This window comes from Pogoniulus pusillus, chromosome 30 (genome assembly GCF_015220805.1).
Source record: "Pogoniulus pusillus isolate bPogPus1 chromosome 30, bPogPus1.pri, whole genome shotgun sequence".
NCBI classification, from domain to species: Eukaryota; Metazoa; Chordata; class Aves; order Piciformes; family Lybiidae; genus Pogoniulus; species Pogoniulus pusillus.
In genome coordinates, this window is record NC_087293.1 from 9,754,895 (window position 1) to 9,782,351 (window position 27,457).

The following is a 27,457-nucleotide window of genomic DNA, read 5'->3' on the forward strand; positions in this document are numbered from 1 at the left end:
TTCAAGACTGAAAGGAAGACATCCAGATGGACTCTATGCAGGTGAGTAGCAATAATGAAAGGATGAAAAGCTTTTCTTAGTCATGGAAATGACTTCATTTTCAGCTATTGTTTGAGACTAATGAAACATGATTACCACTTTTACTGGACTTGTGACATTTTGTGATATGACACAAGCTGAAGTTGCTTTCTTTGTTTTCTTGTGGAGGTTTTCCTCCAAACTCATAGACAGATTTTAGTAACATAGGGTAGTAACACACTTCAATTTCAGATGTTGATAAAGTTATACCACCAAACAAGCTCTTTTATTGATTATGAGGAATATTCAATGGAATTTTGAAAATTCTATTTATAATAGTATTCTTTTATGTGGGATTCCTTTCTCTCTCATTAAATAAAACAAAATGAGGTATTTAAACCAAGTGCTCTCTTTGGTTTACCAGTAAAATTCTTCCAATCCAAACCACCATAAACCTGTGGAACCCACAATCTATGTGGGTTTGGCTTTTTTAAAGGCAGTATTTCTGCGTTGAGATTAATGGGTGCAGTTACACTGTGTCTGTCACCTTCCTCTGCATTTCTTAAGGTCTTCACACCTGCTTCCTGAACAGGCTCTTCAGGATGAAAAACAAAACTTCTGCACTGCTTTCATTCTTTATTATTACTATGACTTTAACCAAGTCTGACCATGGTTTTCTGTAATGGAAAAAATACTATGTTAATCTTCCATGTTTCCACTTTCACCACTTGTTTCTGCCATTCAGTGCAATCTGTGTTTCACAAAAATTACAGATTTTCAAAGGGGTTTTAACCTTCTAACTCACCCATGGTAGGTTTTGGTCACACACAGACAAAAAATTCTTACAATGAATCTGTCAGAGCTCAAGGCTGCTAATGTAAGACAGCTGGGTTGCTCTGCTGTTTATGCATACATTTCTTATATGTCAGTGGTGTTGCATGTGAACTGAAATTATATTGACCTACAATTCTTGTTCTATTTCAAGGTTCTGAGTTTCTGAAAAATTGTTTAACTCCTGGGTGGTTTGATGTTGCTTTTTTAACAAGTCTTCCTTTTATTTCCCCTACTTCTGTTAGAAAATCTCTCCTGAGTCATATTTTTAAAATACTGTTAAGCTCTTGAAGTTGTTTCTTCTCCTATGTCACAAAGTGGTATTGAAAAGATACTAATTTTTACCACCTACAGTTGCTCAGATAGAGAATTTAAAGAATTCTTTCCCACTCCCATGCTGAAACCGTGCTGGCAGCATTCTTGCTCCTAGAAATGAGTTACAATGAACTTCCTGCTATGTGCAGGTTGGGCATTTTCTGAGAACAGTGCTATCAACCTTATAATTTAGTACTAATAATATTGACAAACTTCTGAAAAAACTAATAAGAATAATGCTGGTGCTGTCATTACTTGATTAATAATTTGCACTTGCAACATCTAATCAAGGGTCTCAAGCATTTCATAAACTTTAATGAAAATTATTTTCTACAATAATCCCTGAGAGAACAGCAAGTGTTACCATCCTTGTTTCACAGAAACAGGAGCTGAGGTTCAAAGTCACAGTCACAGAGTTTATGGCAGAACTAGATATAGAAATAGTCTCCTGACTCCCAAGCCTGTTTCTTCTCCAGTCACCCTAAATAGTTTCTAGTGTAGTTTTGTAAGACAGTTGTCACATGATTTTCAAGAATCTTGTCCTCTTTGTGAAGGAAGACTAAAAAATAAAATAGAATGAAAGATATTTTAAAAGGAAATTATCTAAATTGTGAGTGTGGTTGCTGAAGTGATTCCAGATGTTTCATGGGCAAAGCCATCCAAGTTTCAGGAGTTAAACCTGACCCTTAGTACACCTAAAATAGATACCTTTGCCTCCAGCTAATCAATAGGCTTACTAAGATTGCCTAAATAATTTATGTATAACCAACTAGTGGAAACTAGATCTTCTGTGATTTCCCTAGATACAGATTCTGCATGTATCATGTATATCCTTGTCTATTTCTGATATTCATTTGAAATTCAGCTGGGACATTTCAGAACACTTTTCTACTCCAGCTGTATAGCTCTAAGAAGAAGCCAGCTAAAGACATAATACAATATCTCTGAACTGGGCAAAATAATGTTTTAAAACCAGTTGCAGAGTAGATGAGATTCTGAATTTTCTGTTAGTGAACAGTGGATTAGAACTGAAAATCCTCATACATCTAACTCTAACCCAGGCCCATGTGGAGAAGCATTCTGGAGCCCTGTTTGGACAATAAAAATAATGGCATTTAGGATAAACATTTGAAAAAAAATAGTGTTATGCAGACAGAGAGGTAAATATGAGGTATGACAGGATGATTAAACAGGATGAAAAATTAAACACTCTTTTTTTGTTGTTTATAGAACAGGACCATACTAAATTATGCTTTTTTGATGCATTTGTGTAATGTTGTCTTCAATGGTTCAGTAAAATGAGCTTGGGTTAAAACTGACTCCACTGGAGAAAATAGATTTTCTTTTCAGTGTCCGCAAACAGAAAGCATAAGCATGAGCAGTCATTGTCCTACCTTGTTCTGACTGCAAATTCAAGAATCTGCTTCACATTATGCAGCTGAAATGGAAGGGGCAGTACAAACTATCTATATGGAATTCATAACTTTTATCCAGAATTAATAACTGGAAAATATATTTTGTCTCTTCTGGATAGCAACTGCTAAAAGACAGTTCTTGCTCACGTCTGCTCCATTGTGCCAGGAATGCTTTGGACTGTTTACTGTACTTGTTGAGACTAGCTGCAAAATTAGAGCCAGATTGTAGCTTCAATCAGCCATGCAGGAGGTGGAGGAGGAGCATCAGGTACTCCAGGAATAATTTAGGTGTGGCAGCCAGAAATTCTGCAGCAGTCACTGAAAGAGTACAGCAAGCATTGTTGCTACCCTACATTAGCTCACCTGGGCTGGTTGGTGCTGCCTTCATCTGGGGAGTTTATGGCAGCACTGAACTAGAACAATACTTGTGTAGCTCTTTGTACCTGTGCAAAAGGAATGTGAAGCCCTTATTGTTCCAGATAATATCATTTTACATATTTACCTCTCCCTGCTATTTTACCAATCCACTAATGCCAATCTACTCTCACAGTTAGCAGTATCACCATGTGTTCAAGAAACATGTGGATATAGCATGTTTGAACATGGTTTAGTGGCCATGGTGATCTTAGCTTGATGGTCAGACTCAACTATAGAAGTCTTTTCCAGCCAAAAGAATTCTATGAGTCTGTGTTCCTCATATTTCTGTCTCTGCATATTCCACCTCTGCACAGTTGAAACTCCCTCAGGCCTCAGCCTCAGGGCAGTACACTGAGTTCATGTACCATTCTCAAATGTGAACTTGATTACCTTGCATATACAAGAGTTTTCACATTTCAAATGTCACAGAAAAGACCAAGAAGAAAGATGAGTGAAAATGTTACTGAGGAAGGTAATGACATGAATTGTTTCTGCCCTGAATTCATGTAACACCAGTTTATTTGACAACTGTAGAGTGGGATAAGTGGATTTATTCTTTCATGTTTGCTGTCCTGAGCTCTGCTGCTCTGCAAAGATGGAAGATCACCACTGCTGAGTCTGACCTTCAAAGGCAAGTACTACTCCTTACTAAATGTCCATACCAAGGCATGGTAATCTGACAGGTCTTCTGTTGAAGCCTATTGATCCTCATTGTCCACAAGAAAACTTGGAGCATTAAGTATCCTTGTGTTGAGACAAGTTTAGGGTAGTTGTGATGCTTATGTGTACATTGTGACACCTTTTAAAGCCTCAGAATATTTAAACTGTGTATTTTGTAGACATTTTGTGCTGAGAATCATGTGCTTGAAGTTATTAACAATTTCTGTTGCTTCTATGTTTGTTCTGTCTATACAGCCTTTAGGCTGATGGGAAGCAGAAAGCTGTCTTTTGCCATGTGGCCAGGGTTGTATCTGTACTGTTTTAAATGCTCTGCCCAGCTTTTTAATTAAACTCCTTCTCTCCTATACTTTATGATTTTTGCTTCAAAACCTGCAGTTCCACTTGAAACCATGACTTTCCAGTTCATCTTTCTGTTTGATACAATATCATATTTTGTTATTGGTTTTGTGCGTTTTAAGTCCTCCTGAATCATCAAAAAAATGAGTCAGGAAGACCAGGGCAGATCAAAGCAGTACCAGCAGTTTACTTTTTTGGCTCAAAGAATCAATTCCATTATTCCGATTAGGAAAGAGTCTCAGTTAAATTCATTCTCACTTCAGTTTGGTGAGGGGACATACTTCCTTTCCTGAATATGATGAGATAAAAAGCAGACATTGAAGATTTTTTTTTTAATTAAGGAAATATAAAATTCTCAGTCTATAAATTCACTGAGGCAGTAAAAATATGTATGAGATTTTTGATGGGTTAGCTTTGTGCCAGTCAGCAGCCTTTACACGAGAGCCTATGTTGTCTGCATGTACCTTTTTCACTTAAGCTGCCATAATCTTTGTGTCTGTCCTCTCACAAGCTGAATAAATGTCATATAGTACATTCTGTCCTGTTTGTCACAAGTGCTGTTGACTACCCTGGGCCCGTATTGGATTAGCATTAGTGACAGATCCCTTATACTTCATTCAAAGATGCTATCAAGAGGCATGTATAGAAAATACATAAGGAAAAGCAAAGCTCAAGTGCTTGCTTGTGGAAGTAGCTGCATTAAAACAGCCTGCTGAAATGTCTTTTGGAAGGTTACTCTCTTGTTCCAGACATGTTTTGGGAGAGGTTTGACATTTTTATTAGCAATTGTTTATTCTTTGGGGTGTAAACCAGCTGTTGTGGTTTTCACATGATTAACTATGTAAGTAGCTGAGATAAAACTTACGAGAAATATACTTTCAGAAAATTCTAGAAAAGCTGTACTATAATTAGAAGTGCCACAATCTCAGATCCTCCCCAAAAGCAAATGGTATCTAAATGGCAAGATAGGAATCTCCCTTTTCTGAAGGCATAAAGTTTCTAATTTTAGCACTGGAGTTTCATGGCTTTCCACCTGCCACTGAGCCAGAATGACTGCCATTTGTTGGTTTGCAGGGCAGGGTCATTTCAGAAAGAAATCCCCCTTGAAATAGAGAAAGTGAACATTTTTGTGAGGTATGTATTCCGTTACTTATGTGACAGCTGCTTGAAGCAAGAAGCCAAGCACTTACAAGAGTGATTTTAAATAGACTGAAATTCCCAACAAACCATTCAGCTTTCTTTTAACTGGATTCACACAGCAATAGCAAACAAATAATTGAGCCCAAAATGCGTGTCATACTGAGTTTGCATTAGCTGGAAGCTTTGGTAATAATTAAGAGCAAAGCTGTTAATACTCCATTTTAAATATCTGCTCCCTATCTCTCCAGTCTGAAAGCCCAATCTGTTGTATTCAATCAGCTTTCAGCTGCTACTTGCCAGCAGCCTAATTCTCCAGTCTTGCCTCTGTGCTGTGCTTGTGCATTCCACTACCTGCTAAGTTAAACCCTGCTGTCCTGGGTCTGCGTGGAGATTTCTAGTGCTATTCAAACTATCTGTATGGGTTCAGAATACAGCCCCCAAAACTGCCCTCTATGCTCAGCATACACATGAACATGCCTGGAGCACCACAGGGTGACAAGGGGAGTCAGCAGCTGTGTAGTTTAGCTCATGAAATTAGGACGGTGTTTACCCACACCATTCTCTGTGCATTTGTGTAGTTTTGACCAACTATTGATCTGCAATATTCTCCTCCTGTATCCAGCACTGATGAAGCTGCATCTTGAACAATGGGTTCAGTGTTGGGCCCTTCACTCCAAGAAAAACATTGAGGTGCTGGAGCTAGTCCAGAAAGGGCAATGAAGATGGTGAGGGTCAAGAACACAAGTCTGAGGAGGAGGGGATGAGGAAACTGGGGTTGTTCAGCCTGGAGAAAAAAAGTTCGAGGGAGGACCTTCTGGCTCTCTACAACTCCCTGAAAAGACATTGAAGTGGGATTTGGTATCTTCTCTCTAGCAACAAGTGACACAATGGGAGAAAAAGGCATCAAGTTGCACCAGTAGAGGTTTAAGTTGGACATCAGGAAAAAAGTAGTTGTCAAGCCTCAGAACAGGTTGCTGAGGGAAGTGGTGCAATCAGCATCCCTGGAGGTATTTATTAGTCTTGTAGAAGTGGTGCTGAGAGGCATGGTTCATCAGTGGACTTGGTAGCAGTCAATGATCTTAAAGATCTTTTTCAGCCTAAACAATTCCATGGTTCTAAGAATGCTTCCCCCTTAGGTCTTTTTTTTTTTTTTCTAAGTGGTGCATTTGACAGTGCAGAGTATTTAAGTTGCTTATCTTCACTGCTGCTATTACTTGTGGTCACACAGGTAATGATGGTACATATCTCAGGACTTCTGGATAGCTTTGCATTTGTGTTTCAAGTTTAATACATTGGCTAATCACACTGCAAGAGGGTTCAAACAAATCAATCATGGAACTCCTTATGTGGTGAGTTTGTTCTAGGTTCTCTGCAAATTGTGAATGATTGCTACAGGGCAGTGTCTGCTGTTATAGAGCTGTAGGAGTAGTGTTAGAAATACCTTGTGATGAAAGGTGTTTGCAGGTTTGAGAAGCAGTCTAAACCTGCACCACCAGTTCTTTGCTGAGAAGTCTCTATTAAAAATGGCAAAGTTCATTGCACAGGCATTTGAAAGGAACTAAAGAGTAATTCATTGACCTTTGCAGATTAAGTAATGCATATTGTCATAAGGAAGTGATATTTGAGTAACAAAAAGCAAATGTACACAATTATCTTTCATTAACCTCTCAATGGAGGCAATCAGGATTTCCTGATCCCAGCGTGTTTAGTGTTCTTGGCATCTTCAATATATGTTGTCTGTGGTCTGTGTACACATTGGTTCTGTGAGCATGTCAGAGGATGCTTAGTGCTGTGCTTGCCTTTTTTTTCCTGAAAGTGCACATATGCAGGAAAGAAGGAAGGCAGCTAAGGAATGGGTGTGCAGATGGAATACTGAAGGCTTTGTGCTCTGCTCTCAGATTTAACAGAAGCCTCAGTGCCTGCCTCTGTTTGCCTCAGTTTTCACTGGATGAAATAGGACTGAAGTCTTTGCATAATACACAGAGAAACTTCCACTTAAAAGGCTGTGAGATAGTGAACAGTATCAGAGCAACAAAGAGCTTCTCTGCTTTTGCAGAATGTTTGTATTATAGAAAGAGGACGTGAATGAAATTAACCATGTGTATCATTTTAAATTTGAATGCAATAGAAGGTTTTTTGTTTTCTTTTATAATCTATTAACTCCAAGAAGTTTTTAAAAATTGATGGGGGAAAAAAATAGAGGAAGTTTTTTTTTTTTTTTTTTGCTTTCCTCTGGAAAATGCAATAATCCATTCAAGTGCAAATGAATGTGTCACATTCTTAGATGATTTGCAAGGACATAGATTATTTGGCCTCCTTCTCCAGTCTTTCTTCCACTTTTCTAACTTTGCACAAAGATTATTTTTAGGGTCACTGTGTTAGTCTGTCTTCATGTGGCCTGCTGCACACTGAAATAACTTGGCTACACTTGCTAAAGCAGTGTTTTCAAAGCTACTTCTTTTATTTAGAAGTTCTTGATACAGCATTACACATTTTTTGGCAAGTTAAATTAGTTAAATAGGGGGAAAAATTACTGTCTGTCAACCATAATGTTCGTGCAGCAGGTGAAAATAACTAAATAAATAACATTAGAGCAATCCAGAGCCCCTGAGCAAGAGAACCACTTTACATCAGGACACAGATAATTTATTAGGCTGACTTACAAAAAAATAATGCTAGATAAGACTGAAATTTGGACAGGCTGAGCATGTCTAGGCTCAGATTTTGGATTATCAAGAAGCAAATAAATCCAGACACTGGCATTTGAATGCATTAATGGTGTAGATTCTAGCACAGAAACAGGAAACTATTTATAAGTCAAAAATATATCAGAGATTAATTCAGTTCTATATATAATATATGCATTTTACATATACAAAGTCTTTGCCAAAACATGAATAATTTGTGAGCATGCAGGAGTTAGAAAATGCCAGAATAAAGGTTGCCTTTCCATGTATATGCCCTAAAGTAATCTCTAATTACACGATTTCTGGCTGCTTTTCCTAACTCTGAAACTTTCTAGTCTTCTTAGTCTTCTGCAGTCTTATTACTTCTCTCTTTTAGATAAAGACTTTGGGGATGTATTTCCCCAAGTTTTCAGAAGAACATTTGAACATGATGCTGTTCCACCCTACTAACATCCAGATTGTGACCTTTACCTGTCATACTAGGGGACTCCTGATCTTGTAGCTGATGTTGGTGTGATATTGAAGTCTAGGCAATGATGTCATGTGTCTTCTGTCAGGTGACATAAAGTTACAGGTGTCAGGCAAGACGACTGTAAGGAAAGGAAGCACGTGAACAGATATTTAAGTCACTCGTTATTGTTCTGTCATCCTTTTCTATTCATTAATGCTCTATTAATGTTGTGCAACCATTAACAATCTTGCTTAGACAGCAGTCACATGAACTTCATTGATCTGATTCTGTAATGCCTCATTCCATCATTCCATATGCAGGGTTGTTTCTACTCATGCAAAATCAATGTAAGATTTGCTAACATTTAAAGCTGCTTTGCACCTAGTTTCTGCAGTTGCAAATGGTGGCACATGACAATAGAGCATGCAAATCCAGGGCCTATATGCTGAGGAAGGTTACACTTTAAGCTGTGTTTTCCATCACATTTGTAAGAGAAATTTTAAGTTGGATCCGGTGTCCTTTGTCTAGTTCTTTTTATTCTGGACTGGAGACTTTTGATCATGCAAAGCCTCATAAAAGATGATCATTTCCTAAAATCTATTTCCATGCTAAGGCAGTTAGTCTTTTGTATTGATAACTGAAAGAGTAATGTTTCAGATCTCTGTGCACAACAGAAATGCCCCAAAACTAATGTTCATTTCTGCTGCACTAAAAAGGCTCTGCAGTCTCAAATTCTAAATTCTCACAGCAGAGATTTCAGGACTCAAAGCTGACTCTAATAAGATGGCTTAGAAGCAGGAAAAGATCCTGTGAGGATTCAGACAGGGTGTGAAAGGGTTAAATCCTCACTGTATGTTGCTTTTTAGTTGATTAATTGAAGCCAGGATTATGCACCTGGTACTGAAACCGAAAACTGAAAGTTCGCTGTAAGATCTGGAAGGAGCACCAGGCTGGCTTCCATAAATAATACTGCAGGTTAAACAGTGATTTCACAAGGCCCAGGACATAGTATAAATAAAAAAGCAGAAAAATCCAGGAAATCCTCAGTTAAAAAATGTTTTGTTTTAAACATTATATGCTTTCCTTGCTCCCTGAGAATCATCTTCACAGTAGATGCTAAGCTGAGGGGAATTAAAAAAGTTTTTTCACTGACTTGAGTGAGATGTTTTGACATACTGAAAGCATTGTTTGTTCTCAAGGTTTTCAGAGTTAATCCACAGCTCACAGACCTGGGGAAAGGTAAAAGCCAATGAAATACTCTATTAATGAGTGACCAGGCTTGTGTCAGAAAAAATCTAAAATGCTGCATACTGATGCCAAATGCTGTGAGGGTTGGTAACTGCAGGAGGGGCCAAATTTAGCCAGGAGGTAACTGTATTATTGATTTTACTGGATTTATACCCAGAGGAATTTGGTCCTTTTTGTTGTGCCTTTAACACAGTGCTTGGGTTTAAATCGAGCAGCAGCACAAAAGCTGTGATTTGTTTTTTCAAAGAAATAATTGTAAAAGTCATCCACTTATTCCAGGTAAGCACAGGTAGTACTTCAAATAATTCATTCTGTTGTTCTCATCTTTGGCCTCTAAAGCAAACTGAGTTGCTGAAAAATGAAAAGAAGAGAGAAAAGACCAATTTAGAAAGGATTTTTCCACTTATGGTATGCTGCTATTTGCTTTTTTTTTAATGCTTCAGTTATCCTCAGTCCACTCCATTCTAGATTCAGGACCTGTTCAGGCCAGAAGTGTTCCCTTCTGTCTGTAGCATCATTTCTGGTATTTATTCCACAGTCCAGTGGACTGAATGACCTGTGAGCAGGCCAGGTGCCAAAGGAAAACATGTGCAGGCTGAAGGCAGCCAAAAAACTATTGGACAGTCATTGGGAAGCTCTGAGGGGTTTTGTCCTGTTTTTTGTGTGTGTATATATATATTTACATTTTTATTTTATGTGAGTTTTGAGGCCCAAAAACTCTAGTCAGGAAAACACATATTTTTCCTTTGTACAGCTCTCCATATTCTGTTCAGCCTACTTAGCAGCATATTAACTTTTGTCATATGATTTATTTCTTTCTCTCACTGTCTCTGTGGGGAAAAAAGTGTTGGAAGTGTAGTCCTTGTGTGATGTTTAGATGTGTTGGTTTTATGTTTGCATTCATGAAAGCAAGGAGCTGCATCTTGCTTTGGAAGGAAAGGTAGCCACCAGCTCCTGAGTGAGTTCAGGAGACCTGGTGCTGGTATAGAGCTGATGGAAAAAGCATAGCAGTGGGGAACCGTTCTATATCAAAGGGAAGGATTTTCCTTATCCTGTCTCAGAGCAGTAGGGAGACGTTTGAGCAGCTATTACAGTAATTTCTGTATCTCAGGAGGCTCAGAGTTGCTGTAGCAACCTTTTGCTAGATAGGAATTTGGCTGGTGAAGCCCCACAGGAATCTGCTCCCACTCTTGACTAACCTCTCACATCACCGGTTTCAACTGCCAGGGAGAAACTCCAGCCATGAATCAGGCAGGGTGAGGGACCTCTTTCCACAGGTTCCTTGCAATACCTTCCCCTGATTACCAGGACCAGATGCTTTCTGGAAGTTTTCCATGGGGACAGAGCTTTGCTGTGTGTACAGAGTTCTCTGCCTGAACCCAAATTGTGAAAACTGTCATAGTAAATTTTGTGCATACAAACAAGCCCTTATTCATGCTCTTGCAGATATAGAAAATGAACACACAAAAGCAGGGAGTGCAGTTTTAGAGCCCAGTGTGGGAAGTTTGACTGGGAGGCAGCAGTAGTTCTGGTGACACAAAAGAAGTATTATAAAGTCACTGAGGGGATCAGGCAGATGGGAACAGACTTGAGTAGGAAGGAATATAGGCAAGGTCCCCAAAGCCTGTTACTTGGATTTGGATAAAAAATAAAGTGTGAAGTTGGTCAGAGCATGAGGGGATGCATCACTGCTAAACCAGTTCCTTCAAAGTGTGAAGTAACTTCTAGAATAATGAAAGACAGTTTTTTGGCCTTCTAAGCTGCTGTATGGTTGAGAATAATATTTGGAAGATTTTATTTATGGATAATGTCACACAGTGGCTATAGAGAAAAGACAATTTTGGACCCCTCACTTTTCTAATTCTACAAGTGCTATGCTTTGTCAAACTGCAGGACACTGTATGTAAAGCCTAGAAAACAGTAAGTAATATATGATAGTTGAAACAAGACTTTGGCATAATACATAGTTCAACAAATCAAGTCTGCCTCAAATCAGGTACTTCTGTCAAAAGAAGAACTCGTGCTCCCACCTTACCCCTTGCTGCTTGTTTCCACTCCTGTATCCTCTCTCGTTGTATGGACACAGGCACTGGAAAGATATCCGGGGAAATACAAGTTGGTTTTATTCAGTGTTGAGCTCTACAAGCAATTTTTACAGTACAGCTGACAGACAGTTCAGTCACCCTGTGAACTGAATGCTGAACAAGGCTGTGTGAACCTTTCTTCCCTGCATTACTTGTCAGGTGAACAGCCCTGTGGTATAGCTTGTACTTCTGCTGTGTGAGCAGTGGTGACAGTATGATGGAGTGATGGCAGAGCTGCACAGGGGCAGGGGCGGCAGAGGCAGGGAAGCAGCTGCAGTGCCTGAAGCCCAGGCTGAGATTTCAAGATGCCAGCTATAGCCTTGGTCTTTGGAGAGTTCAGTTAAGAAAGAATGCTGAGAGCTTATCTGACAGCTCTCAGATAAAACTTGGTCTTCCTAGGATGCTGTACTGCCTTCTATTGTGCCTCTGCTGGAGGATGAGGAATGGCCTTAAATACAAGTTTCCTTTTGTACATTGTTCAGTGATTATTGCATTGCAATCATGACATACAGGGCTGGTTCCTTCCCTGGAAGGCTTGCTTCTGTACTTCATGAATAGCCTGCTTAGGCTAAAATATCAAACAGTCCTGGAGCAGGTATCGAAACCAGTGGTGGTTTGAACTAATGTGCCAAACTGGAGAACCAAGGTGCCAGCCCTCTTGTTTTTGCCACCTGTGTTTCAGGGCAGCAGCTTCTGGCAAGCAGACAGCTAGGGAGCTTAAAGTTGTCCCACAAGGATCACCAGACTGGCCATGAAGCACTCTGAGGCTCTTCCCATACTAGAGGTGTAACAAAATGAATTTTGAGTCTGGCTGAGGTTAAACCAGGTCGAGTCTTTAAAACTAGCACAAGATTTAACCCTTGCAGGTACTGTGCTGTACAGACAGGTCACTAAATACAGCAAACTGTGAAAAATGTATTTAAAGACATTTTGGGTTGTGTCTGTCATGATTTTTGCTGGCGTAAAGCAGGGTGAATTCCAGAAGGCAGTCTCTGGGCTTTTTTAAAACCCAAATGCATTAGAGTCTGAAGCACTTTTTAATTATGCAAGGAGGAGACACATCTCTGCTGGCAGGTTTTTTGGGCTGCAGACAGATGTTAGGTCTCAGACAGAAAGTGGGCCCATGCATGTTACAGCCAGCTGAGTGGCAGGAAGAAAGGCAAGTGGGCTTTAGAGAGCTGGCTGATCTCTGTGCACGAGCAAAGGAATCAAACCTGTGTATGGCCTGTGCCCTAGTTAGACTTCTCCTAGCTATCCAAAGCTGTGTGTCGTTTCATGCAGTTTGGGATGCAGCCTGGACTCTGTTTCAGGGAAGGGGTGTGTGTGGTGTGGTTTTTTAACTGTGTAATTTTAAAAAGAGCACCCAGTTCTGAGCAATCTATTCTCAGCTAAAGCACACAAGCTCTGGAAAGGTCAGCAACAGGCATCTCTAGCTTTGGTAAATAAACAAATCTCTTCTCTCTGGCTGGGATGTTGTATTAATAGCAGTAGATTTGGTTTCGCATTGTGGAGCTCCTCCTGTTTCACTGCTATTGAAGATAAGAGAACACAAAATGTTCTGTCACCCTCCCCATGAGAAAACAAGCCAACAGGCAGAGACTGCTATGCTTAAGGATATTACTGAAGGAAAGGCTTGGAGAACACACACACTTGGATTTATATTCAGTAACTACTGGATACCATGACTGGCATACCAGTAACTTCACATTATTTAATGTCTTACATGAAAGAGTTAGCAAGACAAAATTACTACAGTAGAAATAAAGGTAAAAAGAAGAGTTGATCCTTAAGCAGATGAAAGTTGATTTTTTTTTTTCCCCCCCTCCCCTTTTGCATTTTTCTCAATGATTCAATTTCAGCAAAAACTCTCTGGTCTTTTCTACTTCTTAACCTGTTCTCCAGCCTGCTACAATCTGTTTTACCTCAGTTTGCAGCCTGGAGTTATTCAGCCCTTCATTACAAGATACTAGGATTGGAAACATTTCTCCAAACAGTTCCTGAAAGGGGAAAAAAAAATCTTGTGAAACTGTAAAGCCCTCTAACTTGGCAGTGAGCATGTGTGAAAAAAAAATAGCCAAGCTGTACCCTAGAGCTTCTCTACACAAGTTATGTGGGAATAATTAGTTCTAAAACATTCCACATGTGGAATATTTTACTTTGGACTATGTACTCCTGAGTGGAAGGTAGACTTAGCCTATGTTGGCTAGTGGATAAAAAGTGGGATGGGCAGACATGAAGAATTTATCATTAACTAACATATATGACATATAGAATTGCTTTTACAACAGCAGGCACATTAGCTATCAACACTTAAAACATACCTCTGGTCCTTAGTGGCACCTTTTCTTCTGATCAGGCATCCATCCAAAAAGGAGACAGTCTTCTCTTCTGCAGAGATGCTTCTTCTGTTGGAGAGCAGATTGCTTGATGGAAGTAAAAATAAACACCAACCAAATCAGACAATTCTCCCCTGAGCAGTTGTTTTCCTTGCCCTTGAAATGTCATCAGTCACAGATTTCTTTCTTTTCCTGATGCTCAGGTGAAGAATCAGTTCGGAGGGGAGTTCTTCCTGCTTGCAGAGGGCATTTTGTAAAACTACACCTCTACATAGGATACATAAACAAACCAAACGACTCAACAGAACAAAGTTACATGCAGTGAGATCTTTTCCTCTAGGGATTTTTTTTACTGCAAGAAAATGAAAATATTGGCAGAAGACAAAGACTCTGAAATCATTGAGATTGTTCTCTGCTTAGTTTGTCTGACCACTCTGGAATGTAATGTTTGGATGTGGTGCCTGGTCTGGCCCTGCGGTAGCTGTCCACCTTTCTGTCTGTCGTGGGGAAAAGAATTGCAGCTGAGGTTAAGATGCTGCTCACATGTAAGTGTTTGTAAGTGAATATCACTTGCCATCTGCTCTGCTCATCACATTTTACAAAAAAGGATTAATTATTCCTTCTAGATCAGACATATGCAAGTTCCTCTAAGGAATACATAAGATATTGTAGGCAGAGACAATGAACATACTTGGCAGCTACCACTGACTCTTTTCAGTGATCATAAATGTTCAGAGAAAGTAACAGTCTTTGTAGTTAGGAATAAAAAGAAACTAAATTAAAAGTAATTAATCCATATTGTAGCTTCCTTACCACTTGAGAACAACCCCAGGTTTAATTCTGCCACCACAGGAATTTTGACTGAGTTAAATGTGAGAAAATACTTCAGTTTTAAACATGAAATTTCTTTTAACTATGATTTCTGATGCAACATATGCCATAGAAATGAGGGGGAAAAAAATCCCTGCAGTTAGTGTGAGAGCCTCCTGATCTTTCTGAAGGAGCCTGTGTGCCTCAGTATGGCAGCACTGGAAAGGACTTTGTATAGATGGTTTTGGAGAGGAGTGAGATTCATTTGTACCTGATACCAATGAAGTTGTCTTCTTCAAACAGATGTAATAGTCATTAGATTTACGCTGTGAATTCTAAATACAGTGAACACTTTTGCATCTAACAGTAAAAAAATTTAAATGTATTACATCATAAGCCACTAAAATGGAGAGATTTGTTAAGAATTGCAAATTTTTTATGTTAAGAATGGTGAAATTTCAAGGCCACGTGTGAACCACTCCATTTATGCACTGACCACTGTAAAAGCAGCATGAGAAACAAGATTGTACCAATCTGAGTTGTTCCAAGAATATCACATTCTTTAAAGAGAATAAATAATAAATACCCAATAGATAGGAATAATATGGAAATTAATTCTTTTATAACTCCAGTATTGATCCAGTTTTATGGCTTCCTTTGCATTTGTGGAAAGGTTGTCAGTGCAAATGACTTTTGTGTAGTGATTTTGGCAGGTTGAACCCTATATTCAGAACTTAAATCTGTTCTCTATTTGAACAGCACCTGAATTTTCCTGCAAGGTATAATAAAAGGCAGCAAGCAGAGCCTCAATTAGCTAAGCAATGATATAATTGCTGTTCTGCTTGGCAAGGTCATGAACTGATTTCTGATTATCAATTAACAGCAACAAATTAAGATACTTCCCAGAAGATAAATATCCAGCATCACTATTTTACTATTCCACATTTCTTTTTAAAAATTTTCTTTTCTTTCAAGAATGAAAACCATTCTCTAAGTTGGAGAATGAGGGCAGCTGAGGGCACCCCAAATCTCAGGAGATCAATAGCGTTAGCAGCTGATGATCTAATTATGGATTATTTGGGTCGGACTCTGTTCTCCAAGCTAAGTGTGACTGGATTGACTCAAAAGAGGCTAGTTCATTCAGTTCATAGGGGTTATAGCATGTGTGAATCATTCCCTTAATAACTGCCATCCTATTAATAATAAGGAGAGTCTAAGATTTCTTATCAGCAGGCAGTTAGATCTTATAAGATATTTTGTTATGCGTCTCTTAATGATATTGCATTAATTTCTGGCAGTTATCTATGTGGTTCTATTTGTACGTGTTAAATGTATTTTAAAGAAAGCTCAGGATGAAAGCATTTACTCAGAAAAAACAGCTACAAACATTTCCTTTGCATCCCATTTCTCTTAATTTTGTGGAGACATAGATCCAGAGCAGGTTGTCATAGCATGTAATCATCCACGCACTCATTCCTTAAGCTGACCATAAACAAGACACATGGCATGGGGTTTATTACATATTTTACATTTTCATTGCTTAAGAGATTGAAAATTATTGTCTACTTGAGCTGCCTGCTCATAACTGGATTCCAATGGCTTTGATTTTTCCAGTTTCTTACATAAGCATTTCTATAATCTCCCTGTTGCTGTGTTTCACCTCATATTAACTTACAGAACACGTACAATGAGTCTGGGCAGTAATGCAGTGCTCAATAAAACTCATGAAGTCCTGTCTTACAAGGCCCAGTGTAAACAATGGGGTGCACTAATCAGGGCTGGCTATTTTCTCTTTGGTTGTTCCAGAAGCCTGTTCAGGAAGTCAGGAGGGATCTGTCCAAGACATTACATCAGGAAAGTGACTTAGGCTGATTTATACCATGTGTAAGATCTCCAGATTTCCAGAACTTTATGTTCTAGTTTAACAGATACATAGATTTTGTGAGGGAAGGGCAAGGAGTTTATGGAAGAAAAAGTGTTCCTTGGAAAATCAAGAGCCTAGGTGATCATTCTGCACCTTTCTGTTTCATTTTGTGAGAAACAGAGCATGGAGAGGAGCATGTCACTGCTGATCGAGCTGATCAGAAGTTATGACTATTAATTTCCTGCCTTCCAACAGATTGGCTGGTGAGCATTTCTCCAATGATAAAATGTTTCTCTCTTGGTTTTGCTATTTAACTCTCTGATCACTCAACATTCCCTTGAGGGCAGGTTTTGATGAAGGGGAGATTTCAGTTTTGCTTATGAGCTTTTTAATAAAACAGGTGTTTTTTAAGATTTATCTTCAGAATGTCTCAAGGTGATCGTTGAAGTACTTTGAGGACAATAGGAACTGCAGATGGAGGTTCAGTTCTGCAGAACACTTTCTCTGATGGTGAAGGCAGCTGGGGAAGCTCCTGATCTTTGCTCTCTGTGACTCTGCCTGCTTGCTCCCAGCTCCTTTGCACACTGCTCTCTAGCCTTTTGGTTGTGCTCGGTTGTGCTCTTACAATTATCTGTGGCTATAAACTGGGTTAATAATCATCTTTCACCGGGAGAGTGATAAGCCTGACTGCACAAAGAGTTTTGCCAACACAGCTGAAAGACCATTTTCACAAGCTGGTTTAGACTATGGTACACCAGAGCAGAGCAGTCTCACCTCTTCTCTCAGGCTAGCAGCTTATTTTTTTCCTAACTATTCAGTAACAGCATCACTGTGTGCTAGTGTGATCCTTCAATGAAAATACTAATGTGGAGTATTTTAAATCATCTGGAACAGGACTCTTTTGAGTGCAGAGCTGCTGTCTTTAATAGGCTTTGCTATCCAGGCAGACTGGGGTTTCTCTGCAGCTGTTCTGCTCCACAGGCACTGTAAGTGGGAGTGAGCGTGCTTTGCTTGCGACCTAGCTTCCTTCATGTTCTTTAACTAGCCTACTCATCTTAGTGTAGACCCTTCTAGCTTGCTGGCAGCACTTAAAATAACTTATTTTTTAATTAAAAAAAATACTAATAGTGTGGCTCTGTGTGGAGACTCTTATAGACACTGTGCTTGTTGCTTGTGTGTCCAGCATGTGGCTACGAACAAGCCCTGAAGAGGAACTTTCAGATGGTTCAGTTCTCCAAAACTTAGCATGCCACCAGTCATACAAGCAGTTTGCTGATTGTGCAAGTTTGAAGCTAGCTGGAATGTTTTGGTGAGAAGAATTAGATGATAGGCTGTGAATGGGAAACAATTGTGATGTCTACTTCACTCATACAGTTGCTGAGATGTATAAAACCAAGAACATATAGATAACAGAGTTGCTCTCTGGCCCTGGCTGCCTGTGCTTCTCTCTCTAACCTGCTGTTTGTGTAACTAATCTGTCTGCTTCCTAACCCCCCTGGCCGATTCTCCAAACTCACCTTGAACGTAAGGCAAAGTCTGGGATAAGGTAGAGGGATGGAAGGGAAGTGGAAATGTGGTCGAGAGCCCCTCCTGGGAACTCTGATTTCTGGGAGGGCTGTTGTGTTTCTGTATTACCTTTTAAACTTGTATATTTCTGTATATATTGTAAATATCTGCTTCTATATTGTGCTAAGCTGTAAATATGAAGCTTCATTCTAGTTTCCAGCTTGGCTGAGTATAGTCTGGATCATTTCATAAGAGTGGCGAGTCGGGTAACACTCAAACCATCACACTGATGAAGCACAAGGTGGTTACAGCAGGAGGAACATGGCTGTAGGGACTGATTGATATGTTTATTTATTTTTAATGCTAGTGGCTATGAAACAGTAATCCTGTAGGGAAAGAAAACCTTTTCTGTAGGACATGTCTTCTGATGGCTGTGCTTTGGCAGAGGTTACTGCTGCCTCTGGTCTAACAGCAGGAGTCTCGTGTGTGTGTATGGAGTGCATGTGTGTGTGGTTTCTCTTTTGAAACAGTAAACCAGAATTCACAGAATGATGTCTGTACCCTGTAGAGAAAAATGTACAGAACATATTAGTATGTACCAAGTCATGATTTCAGTTCAAAGAAGAGTTCTCACAGTTATTTCACTGGAGGGATTTTGGTTTTGAAGAAGCTTGGGCTTAAGTTTCACACAGTCTGTGTAGCATCCTGAAATTTTAAGAAGCTCCATCTAATTTTCTAATTTTTTGGTTTTTTTGGGGGGGTTTGCCTTCTTTTTAGATTCTATGTGCAAATTATTGCTGGATTTAATGTCATGGAAATCTACCTCCTTATTGTATACAGGGAGTAACCACAGCATGTGCAGTAAGAGGGCAGGCTTAATCCATGCTTGCTTACTGCATGCTTCATCTCCAACCAATAATTACCCTCAGTGTAATTAACTAATGTAGTGTTTAGGTATTCAATATTTGTGCATCAGTGAAGCAGTAACATTGCAAACCAGTCTGTTTGTTGAATGCCATTTAGAAAAACCGGATGTACACATATGTGTTGTTTCAAAGAAAGATAAATTGCATCAACACTGTCTACTTGCAGGTAAAACTGGCTTGAGGCAGCTGCTGTGGCAACCACAGCTTCCCCTACTATGAAACCCCAGGATCCATGCCTTTCCATGGAGAATACAGTGCTGTCAGCATTGCTGAGCCTGCTGTGAGGGGTTCAGCTGATTCTAATGAACTGGACAGTAACAGCCTGTATGTCTTGTATGTAAGAGGAACATTTTTATCAAAGCTAGTTGAGTGGTTTTGGTTGGTTGGTTTTGGGGTTTTGTCCTTGTCTAAAGAACCTTTTTCTTAGTCTGTTCTTCCAAAAGTCTAAGTTCTCTTTTGAAAACATTGACTTTGCATTCAGAAGTAATAGGCTATTTTAAACATGATTTTCCAATTATTTTTTTCCAAGAAATAATGTGAATATTTATTTTTTTCTCTGTTCTGTTGAGATGTACTTTTTTTCATGGGGAAAATGGTTTTACTCTGCTGTGGCCTATGCTTGTATCAACAAAAGTTGCTTTTGTTTAAGGCTAAATTTATCCGACTAAACAGGAGCTGTCACCATTGATGGGTTATTCATTAAGTGAGGTTCTCCTGGATTTGTTCTCACACGTGAAAACAAACTTTAGTGCTCTGGTAATAAATCTGCTGCCTTTCTATTTGAGGTCTAATGCCAATCCATTCCAGCATGACAGTACATTGAGGAGCAGAACAGACAAGCAGAAGCAGCAGCTTTGAACACAGCTGCCTGGGGCAATAAACTAGAAGCACAAACCTTATCCCTCACCATGTTCTAAGCCAGACAGTTTTCCTACTTTTCATGCATCTTTACATTTTTGGATAACATTGAAAAATATTCCAAATATCTTCATTTCCTCCTCTAGATGTTTAAGGGAAAATAGAATTTCCTGTCATTTCTGGTTTAGATGACATACTCAGTGTGTTTCAGCTACAGCACAAGACAGACACTTGTGAAAATCTGACATTGTGCACAACCAACAGGCACAGCAAGAAAAAAGTTACCCCAGAGTGCTGTGTGCTGCTTTATAACCCAGAGACCTCATCTTCAGTTGCATGCATGCATGCACATGCACATACACAGCGTTTCTATTTAGGACTGCTGCTCCTGATAGTTATCTCTCTGGGATTAGAAAAGATCTCAGGCTAAGAGAAAAATCTCACATTTAGTTCTGTTAGCTCAATGAAGGCTGTTGTGTTGCTTTCTATGTCTGAAATTCCTCATTACTGTTTAATTCAAAACTCCTTCAGGAAACTGCTTTAGGTTTCTCTTGGATTTGTATATCTCTGTTACACCTTTCTGTTACTCATTTCAATGAATTATCACCTTGCAGGTGTACAGGCATTTTACTTCTGAATTACTTTTAGGCAACGGCAGGGGTCAAATGAGGATACTCAAAGCTAGGACACTGACTGCTGCACTGGGAAATTCGGTGACGTTTGATATATCCTGTTCAGATGAACCAAACCTTGGGCTAGGACAAGAGTTCAGGAGTCTAAAAACCATGCCTGGGACAAGACTCTGGAGGTTTTTCAGGGAGATCAGGTTGGGAATCCTGTGCATGCCATGAGATCACAGCCCAGAGACGAGAACTAGATTCCCAATTTTGCCTTTGTTTCATTCCATACTGTGGTTTGTTCATCTAGAAAATGATACAAGTGGCAGCAAATTGTTTATCTGGCTGTGTGGTCAACAGGTTTTACTAAGAGTTATTTGTTAATTATTTTGAAATTCTGTTCTGAAAATTACACCAAATAGCTTATTTTAACCTGATTTATGCCTATGCAGATGTAGTCATGCTCACAAGTGTACAGGTTCACAGGATCAAAACTACTTCTCTTAAGCTGCCCACAAATACTTTACATGACAATGCCATAAAATCAGGGAACTGGATATTCTGGAGTTAAAACTGGAGCCATCATATGATAGAGCTACAAAAATATGCATTGACCCTAAGTGTGGTCAAATAAACACTTTACTTCCCAGCTGTAATTTTACATCTGCATTTGCATATACCACCTCTGTCAGATTGATTCACTGGCATGTCTAGATTTAGTTTCCATATTGTACTCTGGATGTGATCATTAGGTAACAGCAGACAACGACTGTCACTTAAGAGAGTAAATATTGTCCAGGATAAATGACACAAACACTGTTCTCTGTCAGTTCTGTTGTTATTCCCAGCAGTGAAAAGTGCATTATCATTGCAACAAACTAATTCCATTTTGTTACAGACTGCAGTATGCCTGTCAGAGAGTAATACAAATGAATTAAAATCTATTGATTACATAGAAAATTAAGTGCAAACTATTTAAAACATCTCAAGTGATTAGATGTAATAAAACTTCACCCATACAGCTGGCAAACTGAAGTCAGAGGAAAACAATCACCCCACTCTAGATGTCCGGAGAACCTGGCTCCTAACCTTGGCTTTTAAACTTGAAGCTTGACAAACAATATTTCTGCTGTGATCTGGACAGGTGGCAGCCCCATCACTGAGCTTTCACCAGCATTACCACTCTCCTCATTTAGACTTTACATCAATTCTGGGTGAGCTCTGGCTTGAAATCAAACTCTTCATGTCTATAAGCAAAGACAAAGGTTAATGTTTATTTATTAACACTCGTTCTAAAGCAGCAAAGGTATTACATAAAAGACCACTGCTCGTGTAGATTACACAGTATTTTTAAGGGCCATGTGATACCTCAGAGCACTATTTATATGGGCATTTGAAAGTAACTGTTGATCACCCAAAATAACTCTTGTCCTAACAGATTTGACACCATGAAAAAGGTAGAGAAAAAACAATTCTGCAACAGCATAAAACTGTCTTATTTGTGGATACCCAAAAGGATTAAAGAGTATAATTTTACTCTCTTAGACCAAATGAAGTCCTAAATTGGAAAAGCAGCTCCATCCAAGGTCGCCTCTGTTGCTGCCAAAAATATCTTGAAACAAACGCAAGAGGGGCACTTTGTTGGGTGTTATCTCGACATATATAGTTTCAATCAAATTCTTCCTGAAGTGTCAGAATAAAAGTCAAACATTTGTCTGACACTGCCGAGTCGCCAGCGAGTGAATCCTTTCAGAGGTTGAAAATAACTTTGATAACAGAATTATGAATTATGGGATGTTTTCTTTACTCTGATGAGGGAACTGTAAATGCTTTGTAGACCTTTCATGAAAGGCTTGTATAATTCTTTCTGCTACATGGGGTGAGGTGTTACAAGGTTGTGCTAATGATCCCAGGAAATATTTATAGTGCTTTTTCCAGTAGATGAGTTCTCTCCTTCGCTCTTCTCTTATTTTACCATCCACCTTCGCTCGATTCAATTAAATCAACAAGCAGAAAAGAACCTTCAGTGTATTGCAGTTTCAGAGTGATGCACTTCATGTACAAGTGGTGAAAGTAGAATGTAGTCAATAAAATAATGTTAAGCACAACAGTAGCAACCCACTATACAGTATGCCACACTCCACCTCTGTGAGATGAATTCAGATTGCTTTCTAGCTGTGGGAGTGATTTTTCCCAAGGAGACTTAATTTTGAGATGATGTTGTCATTGCCCATGCAGTAATAAATGCCCAATTCTCACTGCTGTCTTCTGAACATCAGCTACAGCGCTTGCTGTTCTGTAGCTCACTCATGCAGATACCTGAGCAATCTCGTCAGCCTACACAAAGTGAAAAAGATGCAGTGTAAAATATTAGTGGAACAGGTTGTCTGTGGGTGACTTTCAGTGTTCTGATACAGCTCTGTTTTCTTTTTAATATGCTATAAAAAACATGGCAAGCTTTAAAGCACAGAACAAGGGAGATGGGTGCAATGTTTTATAAATACCTAACATAATTCAGAGGTTTTGAATGCTGCAATCCAGAGAGTGCAGTCTGGGAGCAATGCATCATTTAAACAGCAGTTTAAGGACAATGCATCATTGTCATGAGGCTTGTAATGTTTAGATTTTCAGGTTTTAGAATCCCAAATTACTCATCTTTTTTTGCTTTCGGTAATTCTTCAGTAATGTCTCTGAGACTTCTGTGATTACTGCAAAGAAATGCTTAACCTTGTCTTACTTGCAAGAAAATGCTGAAACATTGTAAATTTCAGAATTCTTATTTTATAACCCTAAAATTTCAACTGCTATTTAAAAACAGAGTAATATAGGGGAAAAAAAAACAACACAAATAAAACCAAACATTTTAAATCCACAGATTGTAAATTGTAGAAAATTAAATTGTAGGGAATTTAAATCAAGAATTGTATGGATTTTCCTTCAGTATGAACTAGTGGTAAAATTCATAAGGAAGAAAATGTGAGATGAATTCTGCCATTATTTCCCTTACATGGTTATAATTGGTATGTGATGTATGCCTTCATGGTTCTGTTTTTGTTGATCCTTAAATGCCAGGCATATTTGCTGTTCCATTTCAGGGAAAAGAACTAGGGGCAGGAAAACATATTGTTGAAAACTGGTAATATCCCATTTTCCATACTCCTGTCAGCTGCATTTTTCCTGGTATTAGCAAAATGTGCAGGATTTGGCTTTATCCTATTTCAAGAGCAGACCTAATTAAGTGCTTATTGTATAAGTGAGTGGTTTTAAAACTTGAGCAGCTGAAATAAAATGTAGAAGTTTAAAAATGCTCCTCTGTAATAAGAGTCTGGACTGAAACAGCCTAATAGACATTGGCTTGAGGGGATCCATTTGCAGGAAAAGCACTTGAGTTTTTGGCATTCCAAAATGCTGGGTTTGTGTATCCTTGTTTGCAAAAAGATACTTTTTTTTCCCCTTTTGGAACTATGAGGAATGGAAATGTGAAGGAAAAAGAAGGTAAAAATGCATTTTAACAATAACATAAACAATGCCTTTAAATACAAGGCAATGCAGGAAGTTGTATTTTCCTACTAAACACTATAAATACACTTCAGCACTCAATTTGTGCGAGACAGCCTCTCATAGATGTCTCACAAGCATCAAACCATATTGCCAAGGATTTGCTTATTTTGATTGTTTGTGCTGAGGAAAACTTCCACAAATGTTTCATTTTTGTTATAAATTAGGATGTGCCGAATGGAACATTGATTTGTCTTGGATGAAAGTGGTTATTTTAGATAATTACAGTTATTTTTTGGTCTGTGTCTTATAAATCTCATGCTGGCCCTTTAATTCCTGCTTGTTCTGTCAGAGGGAAGAATACAGAGCTAAATCCAGCAGACCTTATTTTGGCAAAACTCCCACTGAAGTCAGTGAGGGTTTTGTGAAAGTAAGGACAGCATGATTTGTCTCACAGTTCCTGCTGGTTATTTGGAATATGTTTGGCCCCCCCCCGCCCCCGCTCCTCAAACTCCAGAGCTCCTCAGTTGACATCACTACCACGATGCAGCGGCTCCCAGCGCTGTAAACTGGAATCATAAAAATCAGTGTCATGCAACTGTGAAAAATACCCTTTTCACCCAGTGACCTTGGACTAAACCAGACTGCCTTGAGAGTTATACCCTTAGTTCAGAAGCTACAGAAACAGACGCAGGGAATTTGGAGAAGCCGTTTTAAATTCATGCTGAGGATTTAAAGAACTCTTTTCAAACAAGCTGGAAATAGGTCAAATTCTGATTGTTAAAACCCAACGACCCGACTGGGTGTTACCCAGACAGGTGGTACCTTGTGATAAAATTGTTGATCCATGTAATACTTCCTCACTGGAACGCTGGCGCGTCCATGAAAATGTCAGTTCTGTTTCCATTCCAACTCACAATCGAGAGAGGGCAGCTGAAGAGTTAACAGCGTTCCTTCAGCAGGAAAATGCTGCTACAAATGATAACACAGAGACCACAGTCAGATCCAGTTCTTTATTTTATTTCACTGAAGGCTGAGCAAAACAGGGCCAACAAGAGAAACCAGCTCTACAAGCATCAGTGCTCTCCCAGACCACAGGCAAGGTGATGGAGTAACAGCTTTCCACACTCCACTGTGTCAATGTGTCATGACCTCTCTCCCAAGGGGACACATTTTGGGTGACAGCACTTTGGTCTCTGAGGTCTTTCAGACATCCATCTGTCTGCCTTCACGTGGAAGCTAGCTCCAGGCTCACCAAACACTTCCAGAGTGGTGATTTAGGAATTGGGCTGATAGTGCCAAATTGCTCTGCATAGATCACTTGCTGAGGACAGCCACCAGGTACTTAGCAGTGAGCTTTACCTTGCAGTTCGTCGAGGCCAGACATGAAATAGTGATCTAAAGAGAAGCAGCTCTGCACTTAATTTCCAGTTCCTGAACCTGCAAGTCACTTGGAGAACAGATTTCAGATTGCATATTGGGTACTACACTCTTCATGCTTTTAAATCACAACCTCCTCCCTGAGAAGCCATTTTCCAGGCACTGAACTGTTCCTAAACACTTTGTAACAGTGAGCTGCATCGTACTGTAGGAACATCTTATCAAGAAAGCACTGGAAATCAGGATATTTAAACATAGAAAGTACAATAGCAAGGCCTAACTTTTATGATTGTGGACGACTATATATGCACATGATTCCATTAGCAGTAATATCTATGTAAGTAAAGGTACACAAGTAAGTAATCCTAGGTTTGGGTTACTTCAGCAAGTCTAAGAACAGTTCTTTTATTTCTTACAGTTCAAATGGAAGTAAAATGGTAGCACCAATATACACAAAATAATCTGGTATCTAGATGGTAAAATGGCTGATAACAGTAGCTGAACTGTAACTATTTAATTTCTCAGGGCCACGTGGAACTTGCCTGTAGCTCTGGGGAAAGCTGAAATGAGTGTGATTCAATAAATTCTACAAAGCTGCAGAATACTATAGTCATTCTATAGCTGGAATATTTCCTCAGCCAGTTCTGGGGAAAGATAAGGAGAAGCCTTTTGAAACAAAGTCAGCTGCTGCTCATGAGTGACTGCTCAGATCAGTGTTCCAAGTGGAAGAAATGCGGTAAGTGCTGTAGCCCCAAATTTAGCTTGTGCACATTTCTGATCTCTTTGGACCTTCATGAGGGAAAGGCAGGTATTTTTCCATAGGGCATGTTTAATCTTATTAGTTAACCAGCTAAGCTATTAATAATAATAACCCAAGAAGTAAGCTTTTTGATGTAAGGTAGGAAGTAAAGATAAAGCTGTAAAACTCAAAGATTTTTGAAAGCTCCCAACAAATCATTAACGAGGTGGCAAAGCCAGTGAACAGAATCCATTAAAGCTGCATTTATTAAATGTCCACTTGTATGAAAAGCTAAATATAGCATCTGAGTTTTTCCAGTTTTCCTTTCATAAGAGTGACTATCATTTTCTGCTTCATCTCAGAAAGTCATTTTGCTGCTGCTCTAGTGTATCATCTGTGTGCCCTTTCTTGGTGCAGTACAAATGACAGAGCACTAATCAGATCAGAACAACAATCACGTCATCTTTGAGTAACTCGCAATAAACTGTTTTTACAAGGAAGAAAGATGAACTATTTTTAGGGTAACTCTGTAGAGAAAAACAGAAAATGATTATACTCAATCTTACTCTACATCCTGGCTATGAATTCCAAAAGCAGGCCTTTATCCTGGGCTGCAGGCTAATCCATGTAATACATAAATGGATTTGCATAAGTAGTCTGGTCAGATAGGGTTTCTAGGGGGCTGTTCAAAGTTTTGACTTCAAGGATATAAAATCCTCTTTCTCCCTGCCCTGTCTGGTGACTCCAAGCCATAGGCTGATTCCTAAGTAACCTAAATGCCCTTTTCTGGTGATTATCCCATGACTTCAGCATGTCTCATATTGGGTTATCTGTGTGCTTTTACTATTGCTGGCAGGTTTTCAGCAACTTTGGAAGTCCAAGTACATGACTCTTCTTCAGCTCAGCAGGCCACAGCGTGCAATACAGGCCATGTCTGCTAACAATGGCACCATGCTAGCAAGGAGAAAGTGGAGAGGTGTCTCTGGAGGTGGCTGTGCCTGGACTTCACAGCCTGTGTAAGTCCTTTTCCTGACCTTCTGCCTTCCAGACTGATACAGCCTCCATTCAGTGCCCTACCAAGGCCCACTCTTCTGCTGTGTGGAGTGATCAGCTCATGAAGGCAATGCAGCTCATTCTCCCCACCCCAGTGAACTCTACCTCTGTCCTACACCAAAGCCCCCTTTCCACTGACACTGTGTGTAGGGGGAAACACTCTACTTCTCCTTGTCCTGAGAAAGGCTAGTGTGCAGCTTCTGAGAAAGCCCAGCTTCAGCTATTCAGCAGTGTGAGAGGGCTTACA

General features: G+C 39.4%; 2 long non-coding RNA genes across 2 annotated transcripts; one reads left to right on the forward strand and one right to left on the reverse strand.

The window, feature by feature from the left end:
* LOC135189036 (uncharacterized) lies at nucleotides 1-27,457 on the forward strand. The gene is made up of 3 exons (XR_010307910.1): nucleotides 1-41; nucleotides 25,944-26,154; nucleotides 27,014-27,457. It is a non-coding gene; the product is annotated as an uncharacterized LOC135189036 (long non-coding RNA).
* LOC135188864 (uncharacterized) lies at nucleotides 7,671-14,269 on the reverse strand. Its single transcript, XR_010307874.1, has 3 exons — nucleotides 13,945-14,269; nucleotides 11,575-11,628; nucleotides 7,671-8,430 (listed from the first exon to the last, which is right to left on the reverse strand). It is a non-coding gene; the product is annotated as an uncharacterized LOC135188864 (long non-coding RNA).